At 51.5% G+C, this 9270-nt stretch overlaps 2 long non-coding RNA genes, 1 other non-coding gene and 1 pseudogene across 3 annotated transcripts; 3 read left to right on the top strand and 1 right to left on the bottom strand.

Annotated features, from left to right (window-relative positions):
• Positions 1-608: 608 nt before the first annotated feature.
• On the bottom strand, positions 609-5947 carry LOC118991921 (uncharacterized). The gene is made up of 3 exons (XR_005067502.1): positions 5862-5947; positions 5356-5416; positions 609-1375 (listed from the first exon to the last, which is right to left on the bottom strand). It is a non-coding gene; the product is annotated as an uncharacterized LOC118991921 (long non-coding RNA).
• An 82-nt stretch (positions 5948-6029) lies between these two features.
• On the top strand, positions 6030-8674 carry LOC118991920 (uncharacterized). The gene is made up of 2 exons (XR_005067501.1): positions 6030-6386; positions 8395-8674. It is a non-coding gene; the product is annotated as an uncharacterized LOC118991920 (long non-coding RNA).
• On the top strand, positions 6394-6572 carry LOC118992105 (uncharacterized; annotated as a pseudogene).
• Positions 7441-7567, top strand: LOC118992146 (small Cajal body-specific RNA 15). Its single transcript, XR_005067585.1, has one exon.
• Positions 8675-9270: the final 596 nt, after the last annotated feature.

Below are 9270 nucleotides of genomic sequence, written 5' to 3'. Positions count from 1 at the left end.
GTCTCCGCCCTCCCGTGGCCCGCCCACAGGGAGACCAGGGCTTGGATGGGCAGCCTTCTTCTCATGCTAGGGCCTCTGTGTCAGCCAGAGACGCTTACCCTGGCACAGAACGACGTCTCCGTGGCCACAGTGCACAGCTGTGTGGGCCCCGCAGCAGCGCCTGGTGAGGGACGTCAGGGGGAGCAGGGAGAAGTCTCCAGACTGGGGCTCACTGCCCTCCGATTCCAGCACCGGGAAGCGCTGATCCAGGGAAGCCTGGGAGAGGAAGAGCTCAGGGGTGCTGACTGCCCCCGTCAGGGCCTGCAGGGCAAAGGGGACCTGATGACCAGGCCAGCTCCTTCCACTGGGCACCGGGACAGAGACCTGGCTTGGGGCCAGGCCCAAGGTCAGCGTCTTCACTCCCCCACACCTGCCTCCCTGTGCTGAGGAAGTCCAGAGGCCTGAACACCACGGATAAATCCTGCCAAGCCACATGAAACCCCCTCAGTTTCCAGCGGGTGGGACCTCCTCCTCACTCAAATCCCGGCGACTCCATTCTCTTCCCTCCCCTCCTGTAGGACCCCCTCCCCTGTCATCTCCCTGAGCCCTGCAGGCAATACCACAGACAGACAGCTGGTATCCAGGGGGAGAAGTCCAAGGAGACAGAAACCCTGGTGAGACCCGGAGGCAGGACACCCCTCCCACTCGGGAGCAGGCGAGATGCTGCGACAGCCTCGGCAGCACTCGGCTGTCAAGCAGCTGCTCACTTGATCCTTCCCATAATCCACTTGCTGGGTACAGTAGCCGCGTTTTCAGGACAAGGAAACTGAGGCTCAGAGGTTGCCAGAGGGCGCATGGCAGGACTCTGTGTCTTGTGCCCTTTGCCCTAAACATCAGTCGCCCTCTCACCTCCTCCTGCTCCACAAGCAGGCGAGGACGCCTTTGGTTCATGTTTCTCTGTCTTCACTGGGAACAGGGGCTTTGGGGTTGGGGAGGACGTCCTCACTCCCTGGGATGGGCCAGAGCATCCTCCACTTCCTGCTGGTGCGTCTCATGGTCCCAGACTGAGAGCTGTGGGAGATTCAGGTGACCAGTTCATCCCGGTGCCTGGGACTGTCCAGGGTTCAACAGAGAAAGCCCCGCATCCTGGGAACCCAGGGAAACCCGGAGGGTAGGTCATCCTGGGCTCAGGTCATCGGCTCCTGCCTCCCGAGACCTGACCACAGGGAGGGCCCGCTCATGTGCGGTCCTTCGGCCGTGCCCTTCTGCAGTCCACCAGGTAGGGAGGGACCTTGGTTCCGGCTCCCCTCTCTCTTGGTACCCACTGAGCCAAGCGGCATTCAGAGCTGTCGAAGAGGGTGGGCTGTCCTAGCCCCTGTGGGGGGCAGCAGGCACCCTACCTGCGGAGAAGACAAGACAAGCTGAGGGCTCCCGACTTACCTGGGATGTGAGGCTCATCTGGTGGGGAAAACACTCAGCTGCCACCACTCGGCTGAGGAGTGACAGTCCAGGCCACCCCCCCCACCTCAGGCTGTGTCCTCTGCAAGAGGGACTGAGTGAGGGGCTTGCTGTGCAGGTGGGGCACCCATGAGCCGGTGCTGCAGGACTGGGCGCAGGACTGGCAGACCTAGTCCCAGCTGTGCGCTCTTCCATAAGGACATCAAATATGCCACTTGTCCCCTCTGGGCCTCAATTTCCTCATCTGTGAACTGGGGGCAGCACAGTGGCACCGCAGGACCACTGTGAGGCACTGAGAGCTCCTTGTGAGGGGGATGAGGAGAAATGGGAAAGACTTGTCGGTCTTTAGTTCCCTCCTCACATGCAGAGCTGGGCGTCAGTGGGGGGAAGGGTGGAGAGAAGGCGTCTCTCTCAGCTCAGAGGAGAACAATGGGCCCTCAGAGCAGGCTGCTGCCCTGTGACCCCTGCCCCAGAGCTCATAGGGAATCACCCAGCTGGAAGGCCCTGGCCCTCCCTTGGAAAGTTCCCCAGCGGGGCGGGGTGGATGAGGCACTCTGGCCACCATCAGCGGGGCCCCTGTACTTTGAGTCAGGGTCTGAGTGACAAGATGCCCATTCAGGTAGGGATCTAGGTTCCCGTGCGCTGCTCCATCCATAATGATATTTGTTGCCAGGAAGTATGCTACAACTCCACCTAACCCTAATAACAATGTCAAGAAGATATTGTTGTCATTCCCATTCTACAGACGGGGAAACTGAGGCCAGGAGAGGTTGCCAACGTTACAAACTAGTAGTGGAGGAACCAGGATGCAAGCCCAGGCAGTCTGGCTTCCGGGCCTGTGACCTTAACCACTGCACAGTACTGCCTCCCCCTGCCACCAGCAACCAGCACTCCCTTCCCTAGGCTCCACCACTGGGAGGCGCTGGCTCCCGCTGTCCTTCCTGACCTGGAGGGACCCTTCCCCTTGGCTTTCAATGAGCCAAGACAGGAAAAGGAGCAGGTCCCAAGGAGCAGTGAGCAGGAGCTCAGGGGAGAGACGTCTCAGTCTCCGGGCACCGGCCTGACAACACTGTCCACCCTGTCTGGGCTCCTCGCCGGAGGCCGGAGCTCTGTCTCCTCTCACCTTGACTGCCGCTTTCAGAACAGAGTGGTTAGGGTGGCCCTGAGCCTGGGTGTGAGGGCGACAGGCAGTCCCTCTGGAGTCCAGGGCCCATCCTTCCCCGAGAGGCCCCTGTGGGATCTCAACCCAGTGGGGTCTTGTCACTGAGCACAGGCCTTGCGGGCTAATGTGGCTGCCCTTGGCTCTGCAGCTGTGGTCTGACCTGCATTTGCAGCCCCGCCCATCCCCTTTCAGTCTGGTCCTGGACAAAGGGTTCCTCTGTGAGAGGCAAGGTTTTGGGGTCAGTGCTTCCTGCCGGCCACCTGCAGCTAGAATAAGGGCCCGGGCTCCCTGCTGGGCAGTGCAGGCCCTTCCCATGAGCCCCCAGCGCACCCTGTTGGCCCTTCCTTCCCTTACAAAGCCCTGGATCACCCCCTCTCTCTTGGCACAGAGGGATCCCACAGAATCCCAGCCCCAGGAGCTCACCGTGCAGTCGCCACGCTCCACACCTTGCTAGGAGCTCTTCTGTGCCCACCGCTGCCGGGAGGACGGACGAGCGCCCACCCCTCAGTTAGGTGGAGCCCAGCAGGAAGCCCTGGGGCCTGTTCTGAGCATCGGTGTCTAGGCCAGCTGGAGGCAGCACTTTGGGTGGGGGCAGGAGGCAGCCAGAGGCTGTGAGGCTGGGGTTTGGGGAGGTAACTGGTACCTTCACCCACCCTCTCTTTGCTCCTCCTGGTGCTCAGCCCCTACCCCATACCTGCTCATGGTGGCCCTAAGAATGGGTCCTCCCCTCACCCAGGGTACCCAGGTGCCCTATCACCCTGTAAGACCGCCTCACATAGTACAGTGCCACAACTGAGTTCTTTATTCAGCCTTAAAAGAGCAAACAGTTCTACATTTAAATTATTTCAGACTATAGGAAAAAACAAAATACTCCCTAATTTAAGGCATCTACTATAATTTTAAATACCCACATGTGATTAACATTGCACCAAAAAACCCCTACATACCAATCTCACTCATAATGACATACACACACTCTAAATAAAGCAGCAGCAAATGGCACCCGAGAGTGTACCAAAACAATAATACTTTGACCACATGGAGTTATGTGGAGATGCTATCACTGTTTCAATAGGCACCATGTCAAACCTTTTTTATTAACCTGTGATATAAGTGCTATCTTTAAAACACTGAATTTTCCCATCCCGGAACAGAAACCCACATTTTCTTGTTTTAATGCCTTTCTACAAAATTTCATATTTCCCATAAAAGCACTGTACATCTTTTGTTCAGTATCCTTTTTTTCTGCCTTTTATCGAGTTGCTGTTTAACTATTCCCATTCTGCTGTTTCCTTTTAAATGAAAATAGATACTGAACTTTTTTCAGAAAACATTGTGTCAGGTGAGATGATCACACAGTTTAAAATCTCTGAACCACTGATACAGTGATTTGCGGCAACAGGTTTTCTGGTGTTAAATCATTGCTGGGACCAACACTTTCCTGTCCCAGATGGAATGTAGGGCTGAATTTAACTACTTTGTCCCACAGCTTTGTGAGTTTTGTGTCTAGCTTTTTTCTTGTGCTATTTTTGTTAGATTTTGGTATTAAGGGGAAGTTAGTATTATAAAATAAGTTGGGCAAGCCCTGGCTGGTGTAGCTCAATGGATTGAGCGCGGGCCTGTGAACCAAAGGGTTGCTGGTTTGATTCCAGGTCAGGGCACATGCCTGGGTTGTGGGCCAGGTCCTCAGTGGGGGGCACACGGGAGGCAACCACACATTGATGTTTCTCTACTTCTTTCTCCCCCCCCTTCCTCTCTCTCTAAAAATTAAAAAAAAATAAGTTGAACAACTCTCCCCTACACCCCATGCTACATATAGTACAACTTCCGGGTCGAAACACTGACAGGTCAAGTCAAAATTATGGGGCTTGACTGGCAGCATTCTAGGAAAAACGGGCAGAGGCACCACAGGATGTAACATTTCTTATAAACTGGAAGAAGTAACAGCAGGTAGGTTTGGCTTAAGCTGCTGATAAATCTTCAAAGCACAACTCCACAGCCAAACACTGATTGACTCCTCGTTTTACACAGAGAAGAGCCTCTAAGCTCTTCAGTCTGCATTCGAGGTCTTTCCTGCTTTAACGGATTTTACATTTCAACCTGTGCTTCCTTGTCTCTGCTGGTTGGCTGCCTGGAATGCCACGATGGCATGTCCAGACACTACCTGCCGATCACGGGAATGGTCCAAATACCCACAAAACCTCTCAGGTCCAACTGAACTACATTTAATTCACTTGTATTACAGTTATTTATTGTCAGCTGTCACCTTGCCTACTTTAAAAAAATTATACGTTTTAGAGGGAGGGAGAGAAACACCAATGTATTGTTCCACTTAGGGATGCATTCACTGGTTGATTTTCATATCTGGCCTGGCAGGGGAACCTGCAACCTTGGTGTAGGGGTGGATGGTCTAACCAACTAAGCTACCTGGCCAGGGCTTGCCTACTTCTTAAGCTCTTGACAGCTGTACTGGGTTGGATGGTGTCACCCCCATAATCCTTCTCAGAACCTCAGAATGTGACTGTCATTGCGGGTCGTTGCAGATGTAATCAGTTCAGAGCAGATCACATACTGAAGTCAAAGTGAGCCCTTGAGCCAAGCGGGCTGGTGTCCTTTTACAGGAAGAGACCAAGACGGAGACAGAGTTCGGGAACTCTGTTCGCTAAGAGACCTGAGTGAAGGAGCTGCAGGCTAAAGAACAGCAAAGGATGGCTGGACTCCACCAGAAACCAGAACGAAGCAAGGAAGGCATTTACCCAGTTTCAGAGGAAGCCTGATCCTGCTGCCACCTTCTTTTCGGATTTCTAGCCTCCAGACCTGTGAGAGAACATACATCTGTTGTTTGGGCCACCCGGCTTGTGGTACTGCATGACGGCAGCCTTAGGAAACTAAATCAAGGACTATTGCAATGTCTAGTTTGTCTTCTCGGCCCCACAGTGGCGTGGAGGGCTATGGAGGCGCCATGTTTGTTCCAGAATAACCCGGTTTATGGGTGCCTGCTAGGGCAGGATGCGCAGCCAATGCTCATAAGTGGTAGCCCTTCTTACAGCAAGGTGTGGAGCTGCACAGGCACGCAAAAGACGGGGAGCATCTAAATGCAACAAGTGACAGGAGGGGCAAAGCCAGAAACCAGAGCAGCAGATGGGAGGTCGCCCAGAGAGAAGGGAGTTGTTTGAGGCGATGGAGCCTCCAGGCCGCTCTGCTAGGCCCCGCTGAAAGGCTCCCGGCCCTGTCCCCGCTCCTCACACCCATCAATAATGACCTCCACTCCGGCTGCCCTGAGTTCGACCCCCGTGAGTCTACTGGCGCGACTCAACGAGGGCGCCACTCGCGTCATCACTTCCGAGCCGGCGGGCGGTGCCTCGGCGCATCTTTACGTCACTCCGTGGCGTAAGGCGGGACTTCCTCCCCACGTCCCGGAAGCTGAAAAGGGTTCTCTTTCTCCGGAAAGAGCCAGGACTTGAATCGGAGATGAGACACGGAGGGCTGGCTGCGTTTGTTGCGTGGAGTAAGGCAGTTTTCTGGCCACTTAGCGGGGTGGGGACAGCAGCGTCCTAGTACAAAGGCATGCTGGCGGGCCAGGTTTCAGGGGATGCGACGGGGAACCGGAGTTTAGGGGAGAGGTTGGCGTGTCCGTGGGAGAGTCGGCGCCACCGCGACCTAGGTCTCACCCTAACTCATTGTGCTCAGCTTTCTCAGTCTTGTTTGAAAAACGAGAGAGGAGCAGTGGTGGAGATCGACGTGAAACGGCGAAATAAACGGAGCAAAGTTTAATTTTTAAAATTTGGTAGGCGATCGCTTTTCGGCCTTTTGGGTAAGATCAAGTGTAATATCTGTTTTTATCAGTTTAATATACGATAAGCCCTCTATATATTAAATGGGTTTTTGGAGCTGGGAGATGGAATAAGAACTTGCTCCGTCCACTCCAAACATCGACCCGGTATAGCATTACTCCGAGAATGGTGCACCCGCCCCCCCCCCCCAATTTTTCATCTGTGAGTTTCACATCGGTAATATTCTATGACAAGGAAGGGATGTAATGTGAGCGCCTGTACGAACCCAGGTATTCTGAGTCGGCGACTCCTGCTAGAGGAGGCATCAGCATCTGTGGCACTAACTTGGAAACACACCGTTGTTATACATACATGCATTAGGTGGGTAAGGAAAAGGAGGTCTGGGGTAGGCGCTTAGGGATCTGTGACTGGTTTGTAAACCGACAAGTGTACCTAAGACAGTGTCAGGTAACATAACCTTTCACCAGAGCTCTGTCCGTCCTTTTGCATAGTGCTTTTATTTTCCTTCTCTTTCAATCCCTGTCCTCTTCCTTTAACTGGATGGAATATGAAAGGAAGCCCAAGGGTAGGGATCTTTCTTCGTGGTAGAATGGTAACTAGGACGGATTTACCAAGAAGGAATGTATATACTTAGTAAATCCATCTCTAAAAACTAAGTTCCTCCTGTGTTGAAAAGCACACTGGAGAGACCTCGATTTTGTTTGGTGGGTCCTTTCCTGGAGAATGGATTATCCAGTCTGTTAATGCTTAGGCATCTCCTTAGCTCCTTTCAAAGGAGAGACCCACACAGGCTTTGGGATGAGCAAGGGCGACAGCAAGGTTAGAATCCAAGCTCATGCTACAAAGGGAAGACACTGAGTGGCCAGAGTCCTTTCCAAACCCTAAACTCTTTTTATCTTGCATTTTGATTCATTAACCATTTAAACATTAACCAGTGAAACAAGCACACATAAGAGTTTGGATCTTTTAAAGCTTACAAGTAATACCATTCCCTTCACATTTTAAACATGCTAAGGCAATGTTTCAAAAGCTGGACTCGGTTGTATTCTGGAGACTAAGAAAAGAGAGTCCTTGAAGTCAAGCTGGCTCGGCTTTTAGTCTCCTAAATAAAAAGGTAGAGAGAACAGGTCTTGTTTGCAAAATGAACTCAAGACCTACGTATCTACCAACAGCAACTGTGCACTTTCCATTGCCTTACTGTAGAGAAAAGCAGTGATAAATTTACAGATAAGGGTGGAGGAGAACAGGGTGGATCCCATGAGAATCGTCCTGTACTCACAGACAGGGAGGCAACCAGAAATCAGGGACCTTGTTCAGAAAGGAGGAGAGGACCTCTCCTGCAGCGCAGACCTCTGTGGGTTCAGGAAGTTACTAAGCTTCCCTGGTAGAGACCCATGTAGTCTCCTTTACAGAAAGGGGTCCCAGCCCATTGTGGTGAGTTAGTTGTGCTGGGACCCCCTGCCAGTGTGTGAGCCATGTAAAGTTAGGATTTTAACACATTTTGGAGGTTGTGAAGTATTAAGAAAAAGGCATCATTGCCCATGCAGTTGCTTTGCTTCTATGATGACCAAGCATGTGCTTTAGAGAAATTTTACTGGCTGTGTACAAGTGGGTGCAGAGCACTGTTCCAGCCAGCAGGCAGTCGTTATTAAGTTTATACTTTTCCAAGTAAAGGGCAACCTAGTTATACCAGAATCTAACGCCATTTTACATGCCAAATCTAACCAACTTTTTAGTCCCATCTAACAAGGGTACCTTAAATCCTGAGTACTTTGAATTACTAAACCCATGTTAGTTTATACCAAGATTGTGTGTTTTTTTCACGTTCTCTCCCCTTTGTTGATGGAAGCCAAAGTTTATGTTAATAACTGCTTGTGAGTTACAAAGTGATAGAGGTAAAGCCAAGAAAATAATGGATTTAACTGCTCTGTGTCAAGGATTGTGGCTACAGTTGTCTGGCTTTTTAAAAATGTTTTTGTTTGTTTGTTTGTTTTTTAACAGATTGCTGTTGGAAGTGAATCCTGTCCCTTGTTGAAGTTTAGTTTCAGCAGATTATTTGTGGTAAGAAACCACAGTATTCACAGAAAACAAGTTTTGTTTGCTTCAGTTCTTGACCTTTCCTTTTGTAGAATATGAGAAACAGTGTAAACAAACATTCTTTATGTTCACTAACGGTGATGCTTGAAATTAGTCCTCAGCCTTGCTTAAATTAAGTGGATTTTAAATGTCAATGCCACTTCTAAATGTTTTTCTTGGTCAAATAAAATTTCACTAAAACCTCCTGGTTGTTCAGTTTTATCCATTTTTTTCCACATGCACACTGCCTGCAAAGTACCCCGTGAAGCCTGTGAGCACCCTGAATGCACACCTGCCTCATCTGTGAAGCCCTGCTCCCCACTCCGTGGTGCCGCAGGGAACAGTTCTCAGTGCACACGTGTGTACATCGTGTTGTTCATAACGTGCAGCAGCATCTTCAGCCCAAGGTAGTTCACGTGGGCTGAACCTCCCATGTTCGGGGCAGTGATGCAGTTTGGCAGGGCAGGCCTGCTCCGTGGTGACGGGAAACCTGGACAGAAGCAGGAGCACAGCCAGTGGGGCCGGGCACTGAGGTCCCAGAATGGCCTGTGTTTGCTGTGCCCACTCACATCTGGCATGAAACCTCCCAATCCTGTGAGGCAAGAACAAACTCCTCATTTTGTTTAAAGGGAAATGAAAGCTCTGGAACATAGCGACTTCTCCGGGGCAAGTAGTGACAAAGGAGCAACCAGACCTAGGTCCTGATTTCAAATCTGGTTCTCTTTGCATTACAGGACATTCCTAGAGTCGGTTACAACTCACTGTGTTTTCCATTTCCCCCACTCATCTCCCCACCAGATA

The sequence above is a fragment of the Sturnira hondurensis genome, unplaced genomic scaffold (genome assembly GCF_014824575.4).
Source record: "Sturnira hondurensis isolate 20B ecotype Veracruz unplaced genomic scaffold, ASM1482457v3 Scaffold0007865, whole genome shotgun sequence".
NCBI classification, from domain to species: domain Eukaryota; kingdom Metazoa; phylum Chordata; class Mammalia; order Chiroptera; family Phyllostomidae; genus Sturnira; species Sturnira hondurensis.
The sequence above is the reverse complement of the archived record's forward strand: the minus strand, read 5'-3'. Positions and strand labels throughout refer to the sequence as shown.